This window comes from Amblyomma mixtum, chromosome 2 (assembly GCF_055824585.1).
Source record: "Amblyomma mixtum isolate Tamu chromosome 2, ASM5582458v1, whole genome shotgun sequence".
Classification (NCBI taxonomy): Eukaryota; Metazoa; Arthropoda; class Arachnida; order Ixodida; family Ixodidae; genus Amblyomma; species Amblyomma mixtum.
In genome coordinates this window covers 63,533,187-63,551,679 of record NC_143013.1, presented here as the reverse complement: position 1 = coordinate 63,551,679, position 18,493 = coordinate 63,533,187, and the positions used below count along the sequence as shown (strand labels likewise).

The 18,493-nt window shown below is 48.4% G+C and overlaps 1 long non-coding RNA gene across 1 annotated transcript in view; it reads left to right on the top strand.

Annotated features, from left to right (window-relative positions):
- LOC149359537 (uncharacterized) overlaps window positions 1–18,493 on the top strand; it is a 67,589-nt gene that overhangs the window by 25,660 nt on the left and 23,436 nt on the right. Inside the window, exons 2-3 of the long non-coding RNA XR_016288785.1 lie at window positions 3,692–3,800; window positions 4,906–5,016. This is a non-coding gene — a long non-coding RNA (uncharacterized LOC149359537). The remainder of the gene's footprint in view (window positions 1–3,691; window positions 3,801–4,905; window positions 5,017–18,493) is intronic.

The following is an 18,493-nucleotide window of genomic DNA, read 5'->3' as shown; positions in this document are numbered from 1 at the left end:
ACTTAGCGCACAATAATGCACGCAAGCAAAGCAACAGATGCGCTACACACAGTTCTACTAAGGCGCTCAATTTCCCCCTTTGTTCAAGCGCAAACAAGCTTGCTACAACAACATAAATAACCACCAGGTAAAAATCCACGTAAAGGTACTCACCGATCTCGTTCATCTTCCCGTGCGCTGCCGTGCAGTGTCCGCAGTACTCGCACTTCAGTTTCGATTCCGGCAAAACCATGCACTGCGGGCACTCGCAGTTATCTTCACTGCACCGCAAGACGCCAAACACGTCCGTGCTGCTGGCCGCCATTTTGACTTCTATCCCACCGTCCACTCGTGAAACGAGATGACGCATCTTTGTTGTTGTTGTTGTTGTTCACCTCATGGGATGGCGCATACCCACAGAGGGGGATCGGCCAAGAAGAGGGGTGCATAGAGAGTTTTTGAGATTTCTTGCTTGTTTGTTTAGTTTTGTTTTCGGGGGAAAAATATATAGATAAATTAAGTAATAAATGGAAATAGCAGAATGCTGGGGAAAAGAATCTTTATGAGAAAGCAGAAAGACTGGGCGAGCGCCTTCGCAGTTATTCTCCTCCTCTCTCTGAGAGCTGCGCACGCGGCCCGCGCCAACCGTGCTGCCGCAAGCGAAAGGCGGACAGAGTAGCGAAGCTCCCACGAAGAGGCTACGCACAGAAGCGAGAACGAACTCTTGCGCCGTCACGTGGACTCTTGAGTGCGCGCGTGCCTGCTCGGTATAGCCCCGCGCTTGACAGCTCCGATGCCCGCATGGTGTCGAAATTGATGTCATCCGTGCCGCTAGCATCTTTTCGCTACCTCGGGCCTTTCTTTAAGAAGCTGAGATCCAATCCTCTCCGCATTCTATGGACGTAACATGCAAGAAGTCCAATCCAACATTTCCAATCCTTGTTAAAGGGCCTAATTGGACGATATTTAACCTTAGAATAACACAACTACTTTATGCTTCCTTGCTAAAAATCATGCACCGAGCTTATGTCGCTGGAATTATCATTTAAAACGTGCCATAACACGACGCGCAGGATAAGCTTCTACTTCATTCCGCATATACGATGCACATGCTAACACGCTTTTTGCTTTGCAGCGGTGCGCACAAAAGAATACTCGTTTCGCGGGCTCCGCAATGCAAATGCAAGTGGTAAAAGATGGCGGCAGCGAGAAAACAGCCGACCCGGCTTCCCCGCCTTCCGTCTTGTCGGAGGCGTCGCATGGCGGGAAAAACACGCAGTGGCCTTGAAAAAGAAACAATTTTTTTTTTTCGTTTCAACGGGATCGCCGCGCCGATTATAGGTTACCGTAATCTGAGAGGTGCGTTTTATCGGTTACAAAACCAAAAAAAAAAAAACTGGTTTTGGGCATTTTTTTCTATGGGTTACAAGGCAGCTCCTTCAGCAGTAACTTATAAAACGCACCTCTTGAGTCGTTGTAACCTATGCATCGGTCAAGAATAATCAAAACATCAAGAACACTCGACCTGTAACGCTTATTTTAGACGCATTTATTGTGTGTAACTCCTATAGGTAGCTTTATGGGTTACTGGGATTAGAGTGTAGTAGCCAAATTATAGTGGCAATGTATTCTAGACACAATGAACAAATATTACTATGCAGACCAAATACAGCCCGTACTCAATAGTGTTCTCCAAATTATCGTACCAGTATAATGTAAGCACTTTGAACAAATTTTACTGCACACAAAATGCTGAGCGTACTCAGCAGCGTCCTGCCCCGCCGCGGTGGCTCAGTGGTTACGGCGCTCAGCTGCTGGCCCGAATGACGCGGATTCGAACCCGGCCGCGGCGGCTGAATTTCGATGGAGGCGAAATTCTAGAGGCCTGTGTGCTGTGCGATGTCAGTGCACGCTAAAGAACCCCAGGTGGTCGCAATTTTCGGAGCCCTTCACTACGGCATCCCCCATAGCCTGAGTCGCTTTGGGACGTTGAACCCCATAAAACCAAATCATAAACCAATCAGCAGCGTCCTGCTCCGTTGATGTGATCACGTTATCTAACTATTTCCGTGATAGCAGGACTGCGACGCTTTTAAGTCCTCAAATAGGTAAAAAATATTCTCCTTAATAATACTTAACTGGGAACGCGGGCAGAAAATTTTTTACTGGGGAGGAGGGGAGAATTAATTTTTACGTAGGCATGGTGCCTGCGTGACTATTTTTGCCGCTGCCCGTCGCGTACCCTTGACGCCTTCACTGATTTTCAACGCTTGTTGAGCCTCGTTTTGAGCAAGCATCGCAGGAGTTAACACGACTTCCCCTCAGCGCTTTGCCACCCTTCTTCCTGGAGCACAGCCAGTAATTTTTTCTAGGGCTATCTGTTGTTTTTTTTTTCAATACATAATGACATGACCATCGACCCGCAAGCGCTAGATTGATTTGTGATTTTGCGACTTGTGATTTTTTTTTCCTTTCAAGAACGCTTGCAACATCGAATGGCGATTCATTCCCGCCACCTGCATAGAGGCGATTACAAACCCCGCCAGCCCAGGAGAAATAAGCCGGGTGCCGCTTCCAAACCTGTCTTCCAGCTTAAAATAAATAGAATTTGCACATGGCATGCTTACACGGAGAAAAATTTGGGATTTACCTTTCTCAGCTCGAGCAGAATACGCCAACGCTTTTTCGAGGTGGTGACCCTGCTAAAAACAATCGCCGCGAGAGGCGTCAATCGTCGAAAGCACGTTGTGGGCATTTAAAGCACTGCATCCAACGCAAAACTGTCGCAAAAGTAGGCCCTCACAGCATACATGTATATTGAGCCGGGGTATGTTGCGTATTTAGCGAATGGAACATATGTGATCGTGCACGGTGGCCAAAGAGTTGCGAAGTCATCTGACCAATGGTCGTCCTATTTAGTTTCATTAGCATGGTATGCAAACCATTTCCTATCAAGGAAGTAGGCTGCTAGCCAAGTGTGATGGACATTGAGAGGATTCCCAGACGTGTCCAATGATAAATCATCGGCCACTGCAGTGTCCCCTGCGGGAGAGGAATCAACGCTGGCTCACGGGGCTTTCGCTTGTGCCCCACTAATGGATGAAATAGCATGCACCTCTTTCCATCTATTCTTCCGAAGCGTACAACTAGTCGAATATTCTTGAGAAATTGGAAGGCCCAGCATCAGGTTTGAAGTGCTCTCGTTTCAATGATGTTTTCCGAGGGTCCTCAACAGTGTGAGACTTGTCCTGCAGCCGACGTTGACGAAATGGTCCGAGCAAAGAAAGTCGTTTTCGGAAAGTGTCTTATGTCGATCGAGATAGCTGTGCCGCACTGACCCATGCCCTCTAGAGATTGCTATCCTTTCGAAAGGGTATCACAGCTCGTCAGCGCCACACACGATGTGTTACACGGTGGAGGCACACTCTAATTAACTTTTGCAACAATTTTTATCCGAGCAAATACCCCCTGCGTCCTGTTTCGCCGGTCACAAAACTACATATTGCAATGCAGCAGATTGAAGTGGCCAGCTACCATATAGTACACCAGGTGACTGTGCTATCCGTGCTTCCGCTACTTGAAGGACGCATCGATGCAGCTGCAGCAGGGGCGCGCCGTAGGTGACACCGGGCTAACCGCGTGCTGTGAAAAAGTGTGACGTCATGGCTGCCAAGAGGCTGCTGTGTCAAGCCCCCCTAATGAACTCTCGCAGGTCACGACTGTATGCAAAAGCGGCGTTGGATGACTGAAGGTGCTGGACGCGTTCTCCAAGTGCGGCTTCGGACGGCACAGAGCTCACCGTCGCCGAGGACAGGCACACGGTGAGCAGCTCACTCATTTCAGCCCGCGCGAGAATGCCGCACCCACAGCTATACCGTCTGTAGACGAAGCACGAGCACGTACAGTCGGACGAGTAAAAGCAGGACAGCGTAGAGTGAAATTTTAGCGCGAAACACCGACTAAAAAATTTGGCTGTGGCTTAGCTAAGGTTAAGCCTGGATATCTCAAAGCGAAAAGCTCTCGCTGCTTTTCAGCCAACTCCCAAGCTACCACTTCTGGATCGGTGTTGATGATGATGACGATGTCCTCAGGCTTAATGGCACATACCCATGGCGGGGGATTGGCCAGGGTGTTTCTGCGCCGTCCGACTGTTGCTTTTTCTTCTCCTTCTATGGCGAGTGTCTGCGCCTGTTCTATGGGGAAGCGCGCCTTATGTACCCCTCCTTTCAAATGCGCACTGCGCACGGATGTGGCGAAAGGTCAAACGCTAAACAGAGCGTATTTCTTTTTGACCAAAAATGCCCTACATGAGGCACACACCCTACCCACGGTTTCACTCAACTTTGTACCAAAATCTATGTCCAACCATAATTGACCAAGCCAAACACGATGGCGACCTCCAAATTTGAATTGAGGCATTTCCAAAGTATGACCCGGGTCACACCCGAAATTTGACCTTAGCCTATTGGGACCAAAGAATACTTGGTATAGGCAAAAACTAGAGCTTTCGCACTAGTAGGTTTAACCAAGTTAAAACCCTGACATCTTTTCTTGGATGCGTTTAGTATGCGCTCCCCGTACTGTCACACTTGTGTTGTAACCATATGTTTATGAACTTTCACAAGGCAACCATTTTTGGTGTATTAATGATGGACCAATCATGCTCTTCAGTGTGATTTTTGCAATGGAATGACTAATTTTCACAAAACTACTTGGGGCAGAGAGACGACGACAGAACGAGCGTTTTCTCTCAAGTGCTACTTATAGTATACAAGCCACGAAGCTATCCAAACTTGCATTACTGGAAAGACGCGCCGACGCAGCTGCAGTAGGGGCTCGCCGTTGCTCGCACCGCGCTAACCATGTGCTCTGGAAAAGTGTGACATCAGGGCTGCTGTTTGAAGCCCCCGTAACGAATTTGCGCAGGACACGACTGTTTACGAGCGCGGCGTTGGATGCCTGGAGGTGCTGGACGTGTTCTCCACGTAGCTCCAAGTGCAGCTTCGGATGGCAGAGCTCACCGAAGACAAGCACACGGTGAGCACATCATTCATTTCAGGCCGCGCAAGAATGCAGCACAGTTTACTGAATGGTCTGTAGACGAAGCACAAACTCTGACAGTGGGGCGAGTAGCAACAGGACTGCGGAAAGCGCAGTTTTTTTACATGTCAATAGTATGTGCTCCTCATGCATACAGCGACAGCGGTGTTGCAGCCGTGATATTTATGCAGTATCACAAGGAAACCTGTTTTTGGTATACTGACAGAGCAATCATGCTTGTGTGTGATTCTTGAAGTGAAGCGATAACCTTGACAGGAAGGCCTGAAGCAGAGAGACGACAAACAGAACGAGCGATTACTTTCAACCATTTTATTTTTTGGGCGGGAAAAGCTTTTCTAGGAATGGCGGAGGGTGGGCACACACAGTTATGCCTGTGCTGTCTTGGTGAGCTTGACGGATAGGCTGCTCACATAGTCATCCGTCAGTGCATGTCAGTAGGACACGCACGAAGGTATACGTCGTCGAGAAAGCGTACCCCCTCCCCCCCCCCCCCCCCCCCAAGAGGCCATTCACAACCAACAGGCTCATCTCCACCGTCACGTACACCATATACCACTCACCAAGGAGTCGAATACATTCAGACAGAAGAATTCCACACCAAACGCAGTTACGCAGGAACAAGCAACCTGTACATTAAAGGGGTCATTTATGATCTCCCAACAAATCGTGGCGTTCTAGCCACGACCGTTGTTATGCATACTTAAAAAAGAAGCAGGGCTCTACATGGCCATTTTAGCTAAAAAGTGCAATTTGAAGTTGACTCTAAGCCCCTCCCCCGACAGCGCCGCCATCTGGTGGAAAACCGATGCAAAATCACCTTGACACATTACAGTTAAGCCGCCGAGATCGGCAGTAGACAGAAAAGGGAAGGACACGGACCTCTGTTGCCTTTGTCCCCCTGCCGTCACTCCCCCCCCCCCCCCCCCCCCCTTTACCCTCAGCACTCCTATCCCGAACAGCGAGCCACCCACTCCCCTACGCTCGTTACGAGGAGTGCGCAGTTCACTCGTTCAGTTGAGAGAAAGCACGTGAGCATCGGTTCACGGCGTCATGAATCGCGAACGCGTTAGTCTTACCTGACTACCACACGGTACAGCACAAGTTTTAAAAATTCCATTACAAATTACTCGTTGCACCAAATGACCTCATGCCCAGTTGTTCCGAGAGTCATAGCGAACAAAATGAGTCTGAAAAACGCAGTCATAACACATTTAAATGTTATTCGGTGACAGCACCCACACATCACACAGCCATCCTCACTCCTTAAACCTTACCAGTTATCAATAGTACACCGACACAAACCTAAACACACCCGCAAGAATCGGCACGTGTTACATGCGGGCCCTCGGTGACCTTGCTTACATATGCAAGCCCGCACGTCTTGGTTAAGCCACAGGGTGTCTTAGCAGATTATCTCGGCAGCAACCTCCCCATCTTTATCACTACCCATACATTCAAAACCAAACTATTTCTTCCCCACTGTTCTTTTCCGTGATATGACAGTGCACATTAAAGAACCCCAGGTGGTCGAAATTTCCGGAGCCCTTCACTACGGCGTCCCTCATAGCCTGAGTCGCTTTGGCACGTTAAACTCCAATAACTCAAAGCACTCAACTCCTCTGAGAGCGAGACAAACTTGGCTCTCATCTTGCGCCAGAACCAGCTCCCTGGGCGAGTAGGATTGAGCAAGCTTTACACACCCCCAGCAAACGAGTCAAGAAGATTATTCAATTTGATCTACAAAAGACACAAAGTGAACAAGGAAGGGGAAGGGGGCTTCTGTTCACCTGGGCCATACGAAGTCTTCTTGCCGAAACGCTGGCAAGCACCCTGAGGCTTTCCTCTTCCTTGTTCTCTTTGTGATTGCGAGAACCGTCTCGCTGCCTTGATCTACAAAAAGGGCGCTGACATCAACCGAACTCTACAAGACATATGCACTGCGAAAACAATTCTATCGATTGGGACGGAATCACTTGTCCTGGGCCCCATCGGCCTAATCCGAACCTCGACAAGGACAACACCCTTGATGAAGTCGAACGTTCACTGATTACCATACGCCGCCCAACAACCCCCGGACCAGACCACATGACACACAGGGTCCTCCGCAACCTTGACGACACCTCACTTTAGGAACTGATGGAGCGCTGCCCTCCACCTGGAAACATGCACACATCACTTTTATTCCCAAACCCAGCAAGGCAGTCATCCTACGAAACCTTTGCCCTGTCTTCCTCATCAGTTGCGTGAAAAAACTGTTTGAACATGTTTTCCAGCCAGCACTATACCATCCGTCCCCATCCAGGTCAGGTATGTTGGTGAGTTGTTTAGCCAGGAACTGCACCTTGTGGAGTGTTCTGGATTGGGAGGGTTAATAAAGGTGACACTCCACAAGGTGCAGTTCTCTGCTCCCTCCTACTGAAAATAGCGTTAGCCCACTATCATACCTGACCTCCGCGCGGCACTATACACCTACGACACCACTTCATGGACGACAAAAGGCTCCATAGGAGAGGCATAAAATACTTTACAATATACAATTGATATTATCACTTCGAAACTGACCTTTATGGGACTTAAGTGTTTTCCATTCAAATGATCACTCCACGTGATCAGACAACTTCCTCGGGTTCTACGCATACACTGCGACACACCCCTGGCCAACAGACTCGGAATCCTTGGCCTCTATATATACAAGACACTTTGGGTGCCACCCTCATATAGAACTCCTAGACAAGGAAACCGAAATTAACGGCAGGCTTAATTCGCAGATTTGCTATATGCAATCACGGCCTGTCGAAGAGGGGAACCCTTAACATGACAGACGCCCGAATCACCAGCCGATTGAGTTATCACCGCTCCTACCACTTGCTGATCAAAACAAAACAAGATAAAGCTGATGTCCTTATCATAAATGCGACCGCCTGAGCACTCCGCCTGCAACTGTCAGTTTGGTACGTTCCTTATTAGATTATGGGTTCACTGTACGGTTGGGCAAGTCTGTCATGCCGTAAAAATTGGATCGAGTACAAAACTGAGGCCTAGCGCTCTCATGTGGCGCATACAGAACAACTCCCATAGTCAACCTCTGTGCAGAAATAAATGAAACCTCCCTTGAATACAGAAGAATCGCTACCAAAACATATATACTATCCAGTTGTGGCGAAATGTCGTTGTTGAATATTATTTACCCACAAACCGCAAGCTACCTGGCCACTGGTATTGCGATTCGAAGAGATATGCCAGAATCTCAATATACAGGACACATTACCTGACAAATAGATTCACAACAGCGCTACGGAACGAGGACAGAAGGAACACGAAAAACACAGGACGGGCGCTGTCCTGACATTTGTGCAGCTGCAGGAAAAATAGTAAACGAGAATCTCACGAACAGTATTAATTACACAGGCCCCCTAATGGTACTGACATCTCTTCACTCTAGAAGTGCAATCACTCCGTCACTGGGTGACACCATTCACAACATGGCAAAAGACAAAATTATGCTGGGTCCCCAGTCATGCCAGAATGAAAGGCAACGACAGAGCAGATTTGTGCGCTGCTGAAGCTTGTGGGAAGACAAAATAAACAATGTATACCATTTAAGGATTGCACGAATTTAGTACAACGTAAATTAAGAAAAAAAAGGGCATTCGCCTTGGAAAAACGAAGTAAATAGCAAACTGCGCTTGGTAAAGATAGCTTTAGGGTGAATGGAAGTCATGTGTGCAGCAGGAACGTTTCAAGCAAGTGGTTCGCTGTCATCTCCGAATAGGCCACACACACCTTACGGACCAATTCCTGCTAACAAAACAAGACAACAAGGATAGCTGCTGAGGTTTCCAACCCCCTTTAAAGGTTTTACTATTAGCCATTTCTAGAAATTCTTTCCTATGTGATGACTAGGTGGCACTAACGTTTTAGGCCCCCTACACCACCGATGATTCTTCACTTTTCTATAAAATTCAGCGGAAAAATTTTCGTAACACCGTATGCTTGGCGCATGATGGCCTTAGTTGCCTGTGCGCCATAAAACACTACACACACACCAACCGCCCGATGCATCCCGAGGTCTGATGGCAACATGAGACAAACCGTTGCATCTCCCCCTCCGTCCCAAAGCAGAAGAAGCCCCAGCTTGTTCATCCTCAACACGTACAGCGCGCCAAAAAGCAGCGGAGCCCCCCCCCCCCCCCTTCGCCCCCTCCGCTTGCGGTTATTACAAAAGTGCTAAACAACCGCGCGAAGAACCCGAGGAGATTTTAACGCAAGAAACGTAAGCTGGGGTTACAAGCAAAAGTGCAGAAAAGAATCGCAACACTGGACATTAATGCAAAATGAGGCCCTAACCCGTTAACGACACACAACAGCACGCAGCTAAACACCAACCCAATCCCACGATCACCAAAAACATCGCACAGTGTTTGTGAACCAACACGCAGACCTCCCTAGGCAGCGACGACTACAACATTCAAACAACTTCCGCACTGAAGTCAATCTCTCCCTCTGTAAAAGAGACACTAAAAATCAGGAATCTCCGGAAGAAATCCACTACTGAGATAGAGAACCTTGCAAACTGGGTGAATGCACTCACATAGGACGTTGGAAGTGCCACATCCCGAGTAATCGGCAAACGAAAATCGTGGACAGCAGACTTGTCCACATGTGGGAAACACACTCCAGTATGCAAAAAAGATGGCTGAAAAACAAACACGGCCTCTTAAACTAAGGATAGCAGCCTTAGGAAAAAGATTGAGGCACACGCAGTACACCTAACCCGTCAACAGCGGGACCAGATTTGCAACTGCATGGAAGCAAATCTGGATTTGCTTTCATGCGGTTGCAAATCTGGGACTGAAAAATACGTGGAAGCTTCTACGTTGCCTCTTAGAAGCATAAAACACTAAAGACTCCCAACAACGTAACGTAAATCGCAGCGCCAAGAAATTAAATGTGGAAGACAGCGCTTTGATCCAAAACTTAAAAGACGGGTATCTCACAACCACAGCTAGAAGCCTACCCCTCAAATACTCAAGCCCTCTGAACCCCGTGTTTGACGAAGACATATCGACAAGGGAAGTGAGAGTAGGTATGCACAAGCTGCGCACCATGTCGGCGCCGGGCGCGGATAAAATCACCAACAAAACATTACTGAACCTGGACGAAAATTTGGTTCAAGCCGTAACCAAGCTTTTCGATGAACACTGGAGAGGGGCACCCCCTCCCGGAATGGACCTACGCTAAGGTCACCTTTATTCTAAAACCAGGTAAACCAGTTCAATTGGCAAGCCTCCGTTCCATGTCGGTCACCTCGTGCCTAGGAAAACTGTACGAACACGCTATCCTCGGCCGTTTCCAAACCCACATACAAAAACACGGCCTCTTCCCCCATGCGACGCTGGGATTTAGAAGCAAACTGTACACGACGCAGGACGTGATGCTTCAAGTCTCGGAAGTAGAGGTGTGCGAATATCAAATTTTTCGAATACGAATCGAATACGAATAATCAAGGACAGACACATTTAACCACTACAAAACATTTATTTGAGCACCCAAGAACATCACAGTTCAACTATCAGTGATGAAATGAGCACGAAAGGTGCGTGTGGCTGCACAAAAAGTATCAGTCTCGAGCACTGTTCTTAGAAGAGTGAAAATATCAGAGAAGGTGGCTAGGACACAGCATTGATCAAGGCTAGCTTACCATAAGCACAAAAGCGCGTTGCTGGGATGAACATAAAAAGGTTGTCGGCTGCTCTACTTGGTCAGGCAGAAGTAGTTCCCTTCTAGCTGAAACAACTTCTCCAGCTAGAGAAAATGCCCTCTCAATTGGCACTGAACTGGCTCGTATTGCGAGGTATTTCGTGCACTGCTCTGACTATACCAGCTTCGCAGGTATAGCCACAAAAAAGTTCACCAGTGCAGTCAGCTACTGCATGGCCCAACTGTAGTGCCTAGAACCCAACGTTACGCATTGCTCTGGGCGCCGCCATGTTGTTATGTCTCTGTCGATAGGACTTGCGGACCGAAATGAACGCCGGTGCTCGCAGTAGAATATTCGGCTAGACACGAATATTCGCGTCGTGTCGAATAATCGAAACAACACGAATATGTGGATTTCGAATCGAACACGATTAATAAAAAAATAATATTTGAATTATATTCGAAAATTTCGAATATTCGCACACCCCTACTCAGAAGAAATTCTACACCTGAGACACGGCAGACGCACGAAACCAAACTAAACGCACTATCTTACTGAGGTGTAGGGGCTAGAACACACGCGTATTTAACCGCCTTTATGAGTAATAGGACGGCGGAGATATGGTTTGGGTCCACACAATCCCCCTCGTTAGCTCTAGAAAGCAGGGGCACATCTCAAGGCTGAGTTTTATCTCCACTACTCTTCGACACCACTCCCATACCCATGGGCCGAAAATTAGAGCGGATCCCACTCCTACGCAGACGACCGCGGCAAAATGCCGGCGAAATGGAGGAAAGCCTCCAAGCGGAAGCGGTACGGACTGCGTGGCCTGTATAGGCCTTGCACACTCGCTGACCGAATCCTGCTGCTCCACCCGACTGCGGGCCGTCACAAAAAGGGAAAACCCTCTATACCAGTGACGGTCGACGGCCTCCCAGTATCGGAGGTACAGAAACTCCGCATCTGGGAACGTTTGTCCAAACACACGGTCATGACACATCAAAGCATCAGGCTAATAAAAAAAATGCCAAACAAGCATTCGTGATTAGCAGAATGGTATACTCACTGCCCTATATTCCACCTCACAAAGATAGAAGAGGAAAGAGTAAACGTGCTAATAAGACAGGGAAAGACGATCTCGCCTATGCTATTAACCGCATGTTTACAGGAGGTATTCCGGGGCCCGGAATGTGAACAGATGGGGATAGGATTTAGCGGAGAATACCTTAGTAATCTGCGATTCGCTGATGATATTGCCTTGCTAAGTCGATCAGGGTATGAACTGCAAAGTATGATCAATGAGTTATACTCAACCGTCTAAGAAAAAAATGTGGCTGTTTAGGGCAGGTAGTGACAGCTGATCATGATCATGAGAGGGAAGTAACTAGAAGAATAAGAATGAGGTGAAGCGCATATGGCAGTTTACCAATACCCGTCAAGAGAGAAGTCTACAACCAATGTATCTTACCGGTACTCACCTATGGGGCAGAAGCGTGGAGGGTAACAAAGAGGTTTGGTTTGGTTTATGGTGTTTAACGTCCCAAAGCGACTAAGGCTATGAGAGACGCCGTAGTGGAGGGCTCCGGAAATTTCGACCACCTGGGGTTCTTTAACGTGCACTGACATCGCACAGTACACGGGCCTCGAATTTCTCCTCCAAAGAAATTCAACCACCGCGGCCGGGATCGAACCCGCGTCTTTGGGGCTAGCAGCTGAGCACCATAGCCACTGAGCCACCGCGGCGGCTAACAAAGAGGGTTCAGCTTAAAGACAACGCAGCGAGCTATGCAAAGAAAAATAATAGGCGTGACGTTAACAAATCGGAAGCGGGCGAGGGAACAAACGCGGGTTAATGACATTCTAGTCGAAATCAAGAGGCAGAAATGGGCATGTAATGCGAAGGCAAGATAACCGCTGGCCCTGATGGGTAACGGAGTGGATTCTAAGAGAAGACAAGCTCAGCAGGGGGTTGCAGAAAGTTAAGTGGGAGGATGAGATCAAGAAATGTGTAGTAATACGGTGGCCGCAGCTGGGAAAGGACAGGGTAAATTGGAGAGACATGGGAGCGGCCTTTGTCCTGCAGTGGGCGTAGTCAGGCTGATGCTGATGACAAATCGGGCCTAAATCCGCCTCAAGGGACTTCAACCAACAGGCTCCTCCGCATGTGGGTCCGTAACACTCTACAAGAACTGTCTGAAGCCCGTTGTACTGCTGGCTATCCTCCACAAACACAGGCAGATACATCCCAAGCCCCCCCCCCTGGACAACACCCTCAGCAAATCACGGAAAACCTAATCGTCCACCCAACCAACAACCGGGAAAGAGCTGATTTCACTTCATTTTTTGCTTGAAAGTAAAGTTGTTACTAACACCATGCTACAAATTATTTTCCCGCCTGAAGAATAAGTAATGGAAACCGAGTGCTCGTTCTGTCAAAGGTAACGTTTACATTTCGAAAATGCTATAGCAACTGGCCCGAATAATCGGGTGAGTGTAAGTGTCAGCCCCGAACTGAATTCTCGAAAACTGCACAAGTGTGCTATCGGTGAAGAGTGAGTGTTATGAAAAGTACGAGAGACTGATGTTATATTCCGAGGGTTGCCTTGCGTGAGCAATTCGAAGTCGAAGGCAGGATGAACGTTATAATTGTAATAAAAAAAGAAAAAGAAATGAGCACAGTTTTTGCACTGACTGCTGCGGAGACATACAGGCCGGAATGTATTGCGAAACGTCCCCCGGTCTGGTTCCGGTCCTAGGCCCGAGCTAAATGATGCAAGTGCTCTCAGCAGGTGTGTGGTCGACCGTACGCAGAAAATGTTTTAGAAGGCTAGGCCATTAGCGTGTGTCCCCGAAGACAGTACAGGATTTCTTAAAAATAAAAGTAATGAGTTAGAACACTTTTTTTCGGCTTAGAATTGTCAGCTGAGTATTACATCAGAATACAGCTAACACATTCTAAATAGCAGGCTGATTAACAAATACTCATTAGCTGTCTTTTTAACTATTACTAGTAGGCTGCTTAGTTATTGAGACCCCTGTAGCCTATCGTAATTTCTACATCAGTTTTTATAATTTCGAAAATACGCTTACCCTCGACGGTGTGGGCCAACAAATCTTGGCTATTTCGACGAGTTACGTGGCTACATCGAGGCAAAATGCACGCTCTTTCAAGAAGCTTGGAGGCACAGCAAACTCCCTAGTGCATGTAAGACGTCGAAACAGACAACGTTTGTTGTGCCACAGCGCTGAGGGTAGCCGTTATTTTTGTAAAAACTTTGGATGCTACTGTGGGCTGCAGGCCTCTTAAAGGTGCAGTGAAGCGAAATCTGAACTCGTCTTTTTGCCGCGGGAACTCAATCTACACGTTTCTCGCATTCTTAGAAACTGCGATTTATTGCCCTGTGTGGTCGATTTCCCTAATTAAATCAAATTAACGTCCGGCTCCCACCTTTTTTTTTTGTTTTGAATTCTCCCCGTACGGTGGGCGGAGTCGACCAACGCGCCACCCAGTGCCGTGGCGGCTTGCCGCTGTGCCATCGGCGGAGTAATACGTATGCTTCGTCTCACAAGATGTTTGCAGCACTACGGAAGGCAGAGCACTCTCGTCCAATCAGGGCTGCAGGAACACAAAAAATAGTCCCTCGAATAATTGAGCAGTGTAGGACTATTAATCAAACAATGAGCACAGCAATTGAAAGCATAATGTGGACTAAGCCGCCGCGGTGGCTCAGTGGCTATGGTGCTCGGCTGCGGCCCGAAAGACGTGGGTTCGATCCCGGCCGCGGCGGCTGAATTTCTTTGGAGGAGAAATTCGAGGCCCGTGTACTGTGCGATGTCAGTGCACGTTAAAGAACCCCAGGTGGTCGAAATTTCCGGAAACCTCCACTACGGCGTCTCTCATAGCCTTAGTCGCTTTGGGACGTTAAACCCCATAAACCAAACCAAACCATAATGTGGACTGGTAGATTTAGGTGGTATAGAGTGCTTCAATCACTGGTGAAATTAACAGACAAAGCCCGTACGAACACAGCTCTGCGGAGGCTTGCTGCGAGGTAGTGATGCATCGCCATTTTCCAACATGGCGCCGGCCGAGTCGGTTGTGTCGTCAGTGTGCCCTACACCGACAGTGCGCTGTTTTTCTAAGCAGACCATCGCAGTTGGCTTCTTGAAGTGCTTCGTGTCGAGAACGGGGGCAGTTCAAGTACGAATGCGCTCACCAAGAGGAGGGCAAAACTCACTCAGGTGAGCGAGCGAACGCTTTACCAGTGGACAACGCAGACGTTGAAGGCGGGCCGAATGTTGTCCCTGAAGAAACCGGCTGCGTTACAGCGATGGACAACGCGCCATATCATTCTGTGAAGCAGGATAAAGTGCGGCGGAGGACTAGCCTCAAAAAAAGACATAGACTTGGATGCCTGGAGTAGCGACATGGTGAAGGCCGAGCTCATGAAGCTTGGCAACAACGTGAACGCAGGTGGGGACCGATACCGTGTGGACTGCAGCGCCGAAGCTGCTGGCCGTCTCGATGTGCGCTTGCCACCCTACCACTGCCAATCGAACCCGATAGAGTTTGTTTGGAGCGATGTCAAGGGCTTCGTCGCCAGTCAAAACAAGACGCTTAAGCTCTAAGACGTGGAGCCTCTGGTTTGGCAAGGCATCATGCAAGTGACTACTGAGAAATGGAAGAATTACGTGCAGCATGCTATTAGTGAGGAAGATGGGATGAGGAAACTGGACCATGTCATTGGCGATGCTGTTGACCAAGGACCATCTATTGTTGTCAACCTGGACGACGACACAAACCAGCAGAGTTGAGTGGAGTTGTGATGAGCCCCATTAATGTGCTAACGTACGCGCGAAAGTCGGAGTACCCTCGCAGCGTCTCTCATGAGATATTGCAGACACCGTATCAGACGGCTCCGGATTAATTTTGACCGCTTGTGCGTTGACTTTAACGCAGCGCATGGGGTTTTGCATTTCGCCAACATCGACATTCGGCTGCCCCGGCCTGCATTTGACCCTTGCATTTGCTTAATAGTGTAGTGGCCATGCTGGAATAAATAAATTCATTTACACATAGCAGGAACATTGAAAATAACTGTGACGTGACAACAGAGGAAATGATACAAACAGGTGGCGACAGAAAAAAAAGAAAAAGTGGGGCCAGTGCGTCTGGAACGGGCGTCTGCCTATACAAAAATAAACAGACATCAAGCGCCCCCTGCTAGATGTACAAAGAAGCTAATTAGCAGTACTCCTTCTTTTATATGGAACGAGCCACCTGATGTCCAGCCAGGTGGATCGAGCAACAGGCGCGTAGGAACACACTAATGTAGTGCGCGCCATCCTGATTGGACGAGAGAGCTCTAGCTTTCGTAGTGCTGCAAACATGTAGTGAGACGGAGTATAGTAGCAAATAGTCCGCGCGTATTTTTATTTCTGCGGGCCTATTTTGCGACTATATTATCTGCGAATGAAACTATTTATTCGCGGAAACCAAAAAGACAAAATAAAGCGAAAGCAAAGCTTCGACGGGACTGGCTGAAGGCAGTCCACGCATTGGTCGACTACGCCCACCGTACAGGGGAGAAGTCAAAAAATAATGGCGGGAGCCGGACTTTAATTCGATTGAATTAGAGAAATCGGCCACACAAGACAATAAGTCGCAGTTTCTAACAATGCTCGGAACGTGTTCAGATTTTTCTTCACTGCACCTTTAATAATCAAGGTTTGTAACAGTAACAGTTTAGAAGATAGCTATTGAATATTGGTTTATCGTCTTGCTAGATAGCACGCAGTAGCTGCATTCTGATGCACTACACCGCCGACAGTGCGAAAAAAATGCTTTTCGAACACAGAAAGCCTATTTTAGAAGAAAAAAAGATGTGTAAAGTCTGAAGTTGAACACTCACTATATAAATCCTTCGCGGTCGCGTTTTGCTAGTTTCCCGGCAGCTGCGCACCACTGCCTGCAGGCTTCTGTAGAGCGAAGTAGTTGCTATGGAGGTTAAAACATGCAGAAACTAAAAATCGAAGCGACGGAATGTCGGCGCGAGAAAAACGGGTTTCCACGGGCCAAACCAAAGATGCGGTGTACGCGAGACGACTGCGCTGCATGAGTGAATTCAGCGGGGAACTACTGATTGCGACCGCAGGACGTTGATTGGCATGGTGCTGGAGGTGCCGTGGAGGACAGCTGCGAGCGTACATCGACCGGACATCCGGAAACGCGACGTACGCGTCTGGTTTTTTGTTCCTAGATAATTGTTTTAGCATCCTCTCATATCCTGATGTCCCGTAAAAAAAAAAAAGGTCTGCCTAGTGTCTTTCTGATGTGTGCTCGCTGCGGTCTATTAGGGTAATTGCAGCGGCATGCCTATTAGTATAACGATATAAAATGATCATCATAAAAGGAAATTGTATACAGTGGCTGCGGTCCTCATCGACTCTCTCTGCACTTTCCCCATGTTTGTGACATGCAATATTGTTGTAGCACCGCGTGAACTGCACAATGTAGAACTACGTAGCGCATTCAAGACGGAGGCCAGTAATTAGAGAAGACTCGCTAAGTGTTAACGGTTCCACTTACTGGATTCTCGCAGACTGTTGTGGCAAGTGGCCATCAATTCGGCAGTTGAAACGGACTGTGATAATTGGAAGTGGTGAGTCATTCGCACAAGGAGAGTAAATTCCAATGATTGTCTGCAGCCTGCAGCTTACGTTGCTCAGTTGTAGCAAGGCGATATGGACCAGCTGACAAAGCAATAACTAGAGCTAGTGAATTTTACGTTGTGCAGTGCGCGCGCTAATACAGCAACAATACAAGACACGAAGATGTTGACAGTGGAGAGAGAGACAATGAGGAGTGCAGCCGCTGTATTGTGCGTACTTTCATGAATGTGCTAGATATTATGATACGAAAGGGCACGCTGCTGCAGGTGCCTGAAAGACCGCAGCAAGCACACACTGGGCAGAAATACGAATCACACTGCGTGCGCCCTTTTTCTCTTTTTTTTTATGGAACATCAGGATATGAGTGCATTAAAAAAAAAAAAACCGTACGTAGCGTTTTCGGATGCATTTCAGTATCAACATGCTGCTGCAGGTACCGTAGAAGTCCGCAATAGCAACCAAACAACGGCCAGACATCCGAAAGGCATCACGTACCCTTCTTTTTTTGTTTGCTGGACGTTTTGTTTTTCATGAACGTTCATGGAACAAAACGTCCAGTAAAAAAAAAAAAAAGAGCGTGTGGACGTGGTGTCTCTCGGACGTCTCGTCAGTGTGTGGTTGCTGCGGACTTCTGCGGTGCCTGCAGCAGCGTGCGCACTCCTCCCTCGAATTCGGAACGATGGGAAAGAAAAAAAGAAACTTCCTCCCCCGGGGAAACCTCCGCAGGAGCAACGGGCATCCGCCCTCTGGATACCCGGGGGACAGCGAGAAGAAGAGCTGTGCGAAAAAGCACAGATCATCCCCTTGTCCACCACACACGGCGGCCGAGTTGTGACGCTGGTGGGATCACCAGGCGCAGTTTTTTCGACAGCGATGCGCTGTGCCTGCGCTGGGAATCGAACCAAGGTCGGTGGGGATATTCGCCCAAGCATTGCCAACTGGCGCGCTGACCACTCGGCTACCGTGCGGCTCTGGTTCTTGTCGGCGGCCGCGAGTGCTGATAGAAGGGAAGCGAAGAAGACCGAAAGCGAGCATGCGCGGAGCGGCCGCACTAGGGCGGAAGTGCGATAGCGCGTGGGG